Source organism: Phalangium opilio, unplaced genomic scaffold (genome assembly GCF_054372755.1).
Source record: "Phalangium opilio isolate 3A_F unplaced genomic scaffold, DU_Popi_V2 ptg000021l_1, whole genome shotgun sequence".
NCBI lineage: Eukaryota > Metazoa > Arthropoda > Arachnida > Opiliones > Phalangiidae > Phalangium > Phalangium opilio.
The window spans coordinates 2,495,157-2,502,241 of NW_028324153.1; the positions used below are offsets into that span (position 1 = coordinate 2,495,157).

The following is a 7,085-nucleotide window of genomic DNA, read 5'->3' on the forward strand; positions in this document are numbered from 1 at the left end:
CTCGGAATTCTATGCTCCATAAAGCTACTCACATGTTGCCATACTAGAGAAGCCTTTCTTGAGCATGAGATACATGTTATTAAAGTAAAACAAATCGATGGCAGAAGTGGGGTTCGAACCCACGCCCTCATCCGAGGATCAGAGCTTAAATCTGACGCCTTAGACCACTCGGCCATCCTGACACGCTTTTCAAGGTTTTCCTTGAAAATGTAGCTATAGTACAACACCAAAATACCTCACGGAACTCTATGCTCCATAGAGCTACTCACTTGTTGCCATACTAGAGAAGCCTTTTCTGATCATGAGATACATGTTATTAAAATGAAACAAATCGTTGTCAGAAGAGGGGTTCGAACCTACGCCCTCATACGAGGATCAGAGCTTAAATCTGACGCCTTAGACCACTCGGCCATCCTGACACGCTTCTAAAGGTTTTCCTTGAACATTTAGCTATAGTACCACCCCGAAATGCCTCTAGGAATTCTATGCTCCATAAAGCTACTCACATGTTGCCATACTAGAGAAGCCTTTCCTGAGCATGAGATACATATGTTATTAAAGTAAAACAAATCGTTGTCAGAAGAAGGGTTCGAACCCACGCCCTCATACGAGGATCAGAGCTTAAATCTGACGCCTTAGACCACTCCACCATCCTGACACGCTTTTCAAGGTTTTCCTTGAAAATGTAGCTATATTACAACACCAAAATACCTCTCGGAACTCTATGCTCCATAGAGCTACACTTTTGTTGCCTTTTCTGATTATGAGATCCATGTAATTAAAATGAATCAAATCGTTGTCAGAAGAGGGGTTCGAACCCACACCCTCACACGCGGATCAGATCTTAAATCTGACGCCTTAGACCACTCGGCCATCCTGACACACTTTTAAACGTTTTCCTTGAAAATGAAGGTATAGTACCACCCCGAAACACCTTTCGGAATTCTATGCTCCATAAAGCTACTCACTTGTTGCCATACTAGAGAGGCTTTTCCTGAGCATGAGATACAAGTTATTAAAATGAACAAATCGTTGTCAGAAGTGGGGTTCGAACCCACGCCCTCATACGAGGATCAGAGCTTAAATCTGACGCCTTTGACCACTCGGCCATCCTGACACGATTTTGAACGTTTTCCGTGAAAATGAAGCTATAGTACCACCCCGAAATACCTCTCGGAATTCTATGCTCCATAAAGCTACTCACATGTTGCCATACTAGAGAAGCCTTTCTTGAGCATGAGATTCATGTTATTAAAGTAAAACAAATCGATGGCAGAAGTGGGGTTCGAACCCACGCCCTCATACGCAGGGCCGTCTTAAGTGTTCTATGGGCCACTGGGCAGTGCAGTATATTGGGCCCCCTAATCCCCTATGCAAAACGAATTAATTTTCCTCCAAAGCAAAAGTATACAAATTAAACAATCAACGCAAAATCAGAAACATTGGCGCACTTTCTTCCTTGAAAATTCCTTTACAATTGGATTTTCTTATGACAAAAAATGTAAAATGAGTATTACGTGACAATTATCGGGCCCCTGTTCTTGAGGGGCCCCTGGGCCAGTGCCCAACGGGCCCAATGGATAAGACGGCACTGCTCATACGAGGATCAGAGCTTAAATCTGACGACTTAGACCACTCGGCCATCCTGACACGCTTTTCAAGGTTTTCCTTGAAAATGTAGCTATAGTACAACACCAAAATACCTCACGGAACTCTATGCTCCATAGAGCTACTCACTTGTTGCCATACTAGAGAAGCCTTTTCTGATCATGAGATACATGTTATTAAAATGAAACAAATCGTTGTCAGAAGAGGGGTTCGAACCTACGCCCTCATACGAGGATCAGAGCTGAAATCTGACGCCTTTGACCACTCGGCCATCCTGACACGATTTTGAACGTTTTCCGTGAAAATGAAGCTATAGTACCACCCCGAAATACCTCTCGGAATTCTATGCTCCATAAAACTACTCACATGTTGCCATACTAGAGAAGCCTTTTTTGAGCATGAGATACATGTTATTAAAATGAAACAAATCGTTGTCAGAAGAGGGGTTCGAACCTACGCCCACATACGAGGATCAGAGCTTAAATCTGACGCCTTAGACCACTCGGCCATCCTGACACACTTTTAAACGTTTTCCTTGAAAATGAAGCTATAGTACCACCCCGAAACACCTCTCGGAATTCTATGCTCCATAAAGCTACTCACATGTTGCCATACTAGAGAAGCCTTTCTTGAGCATGAGATTCATGTTATTAAAGTAAAATAAATCGATGGCAGAAGTGGGGTTCGAACCCACGCCCTCACACGCGGATCAGAGCTTAAATCTGACGCCTTAGACCACTCGGCCATCCTGACACACTTTTAAACGTTTTCCTTGAAAATGAAGCTATAGTACCACCCCGAAACACCTCTCGGAATTCTATGCTCCATAAAGCTACTCACTTGTTGCCATACTAGAGAGGCTTTTCCTGAGCATGAGATACATGTTATTAAAATGAAACAAATCGTTGTCAGAAGTGGGGTTCGAACCTACGCCCTCATACGCGGATCAGAGCTTAAATCTGACGCCTTAGACCACTCGGCCATCCTGACACGCTTTTAAACGTTTTCCTTGAACATTTAGCTATAGTACAACACCAAAATACCTCTCGGAACTCTATGCTCCATAAAGCTACTCACTTGTTGCCATACTAGAGAAGCCTATTCTGATCAGAGATACATGTTATTAAAATGAAACAAATCGTTGTCAGAAGTGGGGTTCGAACCCACGCCCTCATACGAGGATCAGAGCTTAAATCTTACGCCTTAGACCACTCGGCCATCCTGACACGCTTTTAAACGTTTTCCTTGAAAATGAAGCTATAGTACCACCCCGAAATACCTCTAGGAATTCTATGCTCCATAAAGCTACTCACATGTTGCCATACTAGAGAAGCCTTTCCTGAGCGTGAGATACATATGTTTTTAAAGTAAAACAAATCGTTGTCAGAAGAAGGGTTCGAACCCACGCCCTCATACGAGGATCAGAGCTTAAATCCGACGCCTTAGACCACTCCGCCATCCTGACACGCTTTTGAAGGTTTTCCTTGTAAATGTAGCTATATTACAACACCAAAATACCTCTCGGAACTCTATGCTCCATAGAGCTACACTTTTGTTGCCTTTTCTGATCATGAGATCCATGTAATTAAAATGAATCAAATCGTTGACAGAAGAGGGGTTCGAACCCACACCCTCACACGCGGATCAGAGCTTAAATCTGACGCCTTAGACCACTCGGCCATCCTGACACACTTTAAACGTTTTCCTTGAAAAGAAGCTATAGTACCACCCCGAAATACCTCTCGGAATTCTATGCTCCATAAAGCTACTCACTTGTTGCCATACTAGAGAAGCCTTTCCTGAGCATGAGATACATGTTATTAAAGTAAAACAAATCGTTGACAGAAGTGCGGTTCGAACCCACGCCCTCATACGAGGATCAGAGCTTAAATCTGACGCCTTAGACCACTCGGCCATCCTGACACGCTTTTCAAAGTTTTCCTTGAAAATGTAGCTATATTACAACACCAAAATACCTCTCGGAACTATATGCTCCATAGAGCTACTCACTTGTTGCCATACTAGAGAAGCCTTTTCTGATCATGAGATACATGTTATTAAAATGAAACAAATCGTTGTCAGAAGTGGGGTTCGAACCCACGCCCTCATACGAGGATCAGAGCTTAAATCTTACGCCTTAGACCACTCGGCCATCCTGACACGCTTTTAAACGTTTTCCTTGAAAATGAAGCTATAGTACCACCCCGAAATACCTCTAGGAATTCTATGCTCCATAAAGCTACTCACATGTTGCCATACAAGAGAAGCCTTTCCTGAGCGTGAGATACATATGTTTTTAAAGTAAAACAAATCGTTGTCAGAAGAAGGGTTCGAACCCACGCCCTCATACGAGGATCAGAGCTTAAATCCGACGCCTTAGACCACTCCGCCATCCTGACACGCTTTTCAAGGTTTTCCTTGTAAATGTAGCTATATTACAACACCAAAATACCTCTCGGAACTCTATGCTCCATAAAGCTACTCACTTGTTGCCATACTTGAGAGGCTTTTCCTGAGCATGAGATACAAGTTATTAAAATGAACAAATCGTTGTCAGAAGTGGGGTTCGAACCCACGCCCTCATACGAGGATCAGAGCTAAAATCTGACGCCTTTGACCACTCGGCCATCCTGACACGATTTTGAACGTTTTCCGTGAAAATGAAGCTATAGTACCACCCCGAAATACCTCTCGGAATTCTATGCTCCATAAAACTACTCACATGTTGCCATACTAGAGAAGCCTTTTTTGAGCATGAGATACATGTTATTAAAATGAAACAAATCGTTGTCAGAAGAAGGGTTCGAACCCACGTCCTCACACGAGGATCAGAGCTTAAATCTGACGCCTTAGACCACTCGGCCATCCTGACACGCTTTTCAAGGTTTTCCTTGAAAATGTAGCTAAATTACAACACCAAAATACCTCTCGGAACTCTATGCTCCATAGAGCTACACTTTTGTTGCCTTTTCTGATCATGAGGTCCATGTAATTAAAATGAAACAAATCGTAGTCAGAAGAGCGGTTCGAACCCACACCCTCATACGTGGATCAGAGATTAAATCTGACGCCTTAGACCACTCGGCCATCCTGACACGCATTTAAACGTTTTCCGTGAAAATGAAGCTATAGTACCACCCCGAAATACCTCTCGGAATTCTATGCTCCATAAAGCTACTCACATGTTGCCATACTAGAAAAGCCTTTCTTGAGCATGAGATACATGTTATTAAAATGAAACAAATCGTTGTCAGAAGTCGGGTTCGAACCCACGCCCTCATACGAGGATCAGAGCTTAAATCTGACGCTTTAGACCACTCGGCCATCCTAACACGCTTTTAAACGTTAACCTTGAACATTTAGCTATAGTACAACACCAAAATACCTCTCGGAACTCTATGCTCCATAGAGCTACTCACTTGTTGCCATACTAGAGAAGCCTTTTCTGATCATGAGATACATGTTATTAAAATGAAACAAATCGTTGTCAGAACAGGGGTTCGAACCCACGCCCTCATACGAGGATCAGAGCTTAAATCTGACGCCTTAGACCACTCGGCCATCCTGACACGCTATTGAACGTTTTCCGTGAAAATGAAGCTATAGTACAACCCCGAAACACCTCTCGGAATTCTATGCTCCATAAAGCTACTCACTTGTTGCCATACTAGAGAGGCCTTTCCTGAGCATGAGATACAGGTTATTAAAATGAAACAAATCGTTGTCAGAAGTGGGGTTCGAACCCACGCCCTCATACGAGGATCAGAGCTTAAATCTGACGCCTTAGACCACTCGGCCTTCCTGACACGATTTTGAACGTTTTCCGTGAAAATGAAGCTATAGTACCACCCCGAAATACCTCTCGGAATTCTATGCTCCATAAAGCTACTCACTTGTTGCCATACTAGAGAAGCCTTTCCTGAGCATGAGATACATGTTATTAAAGTAAAACAAATCGTTGTCAGAAGTGGGGTTCGAACCCACGCCCTCATACGAGGATCAGAGCTTAAATCTGACGCCTTAGACCACTCGGCTCGGTCTGTCCCGAGTCCGAGTTTTTGAAGGACTCTGATACCGAGAGGACCTACGCTCCTGTTAGTAGGATGGAGTTGGGGGCCAAGGGTGCTGCTGGTGGAGGCGAAGGAGATACCGGTCCTGGATCGGGACTCCGCGCTACCGCCAAGCAGTAGCCGGGGCCGCCTCTCTTCCTAAGATATGAGCATCAAGGTGATCCAGATCAACCTGCATTACTGCAAAGCGGCCTCGGCAGTTCTATGCCGGAAGTTTGCCTTAGAGGGCCTGGATGTGGCTCTCATTCAGGAACCTTGGATTCATAATGGTAAAATCCTTGGTTTAAAGAATGCAGGTAATTTCTCTTATGACTTTACCTCACCCAACCCCAAGGCGTGTGTTCTGACCAGGAAGGGTCTTGACATCCTTCCGCTTCCGAACTACCTCACTAGGGATACTGCTGTGATTAAGGTAATGCCCTCCTCTTCTGGAGAGGCAACTGGCCTTATCATGGCGTCTGCTTACTTTCCCCATGATTATTATTATTATTATTGTTGATGAGGCGGGGCTCACGCCCTAGCACCGATGCCAAAGGCATATTGTGCAACCTCATAATCAGGCCTTGAATAGGCCCGTAGCCGCAGCGTAGCGAAGAATTCGCTCCACCGTAAAAGAGGAGACCCGCGAGGGCTCCACAGTGTGTGAATCAAAATGTTCTAGTCTAAGCGAGGCGAAGAAGTCGCACTCGCAAAGTACGTGAGCGGATGTTTCTTCCTTCTCCTGGCACGACCTGCAGAGGGGGTCGTCAGCAAGACCCATCAGATGGAGGTGCCTATTTAGCCGACAGTGTCCGGTCAGAAGACCGGTGGCCAGCCTAATATCCCATCTGCTGAGCGAAATTAGGTCTCTAGCACGAGACCTGCAGGGACCATTGACTAACTGTTTTGTCTGTCTCTGGCCATCCATGTCATGCCAGAGCTGGTTTTGTATGACAGTCATCCTGTCATGCAGGCTCCGTTTGACATGCCCGTAGGGGATGGGGACGGCCGGCTCCGGCCCCAAGAGCTTGGCCTCCGCGCCCCTTTTCGCAAATCTATCGGCTTGCTCATTGCCATAATAACCGCTATGCCCTGGCACCCAGTACAACAGAACCCTGTTGCAGGACGCCAGTTGCGCTAGCAGATCAAGGCAGCTACGCACCAGTTGAGAGGTAATCTGACACTGGTCCAGCGCATTCAGGGCGGCCTGACTGTCAGAATAGATCCTCACAGTCCGTCCGTTATACCCTTTGTTAATGCAGTAGTCTGCGCAATAACAGATCGCGGCAATTTCCGCTTGGAACACACTAGCAAAGGTGCCCAGGCAAGCAGAAAAACCGACCCTTGTAGTTTGGCAGTAATAGCCGGCGCCAGCGCCGGAATCAGTCTTGGAACCATCGGTGAACCAAATAGTTTCACCCCCAGTGC

The 7,085-nt window shown here is 45.3% G+C and overlaps 1 non-coding gene across 1 annotated transcript; it reads right to left on the reverse strand.

The window, feature by feature from the left end:
* Positions 1-1,033: 1,033 nt before the first annotated feature.
* Positions 1,034-1,117, reverse strand: TRNAL-UAA (transfer RNA leucine (anticodon UAA)). The gene has a single exon. It is a non-coding gene; the product is annotated as a tRNA-Leu (tRNA).
* Between the last annotated feature and the right edge of the window lie 5,968 nt (positions 1,118-7,085).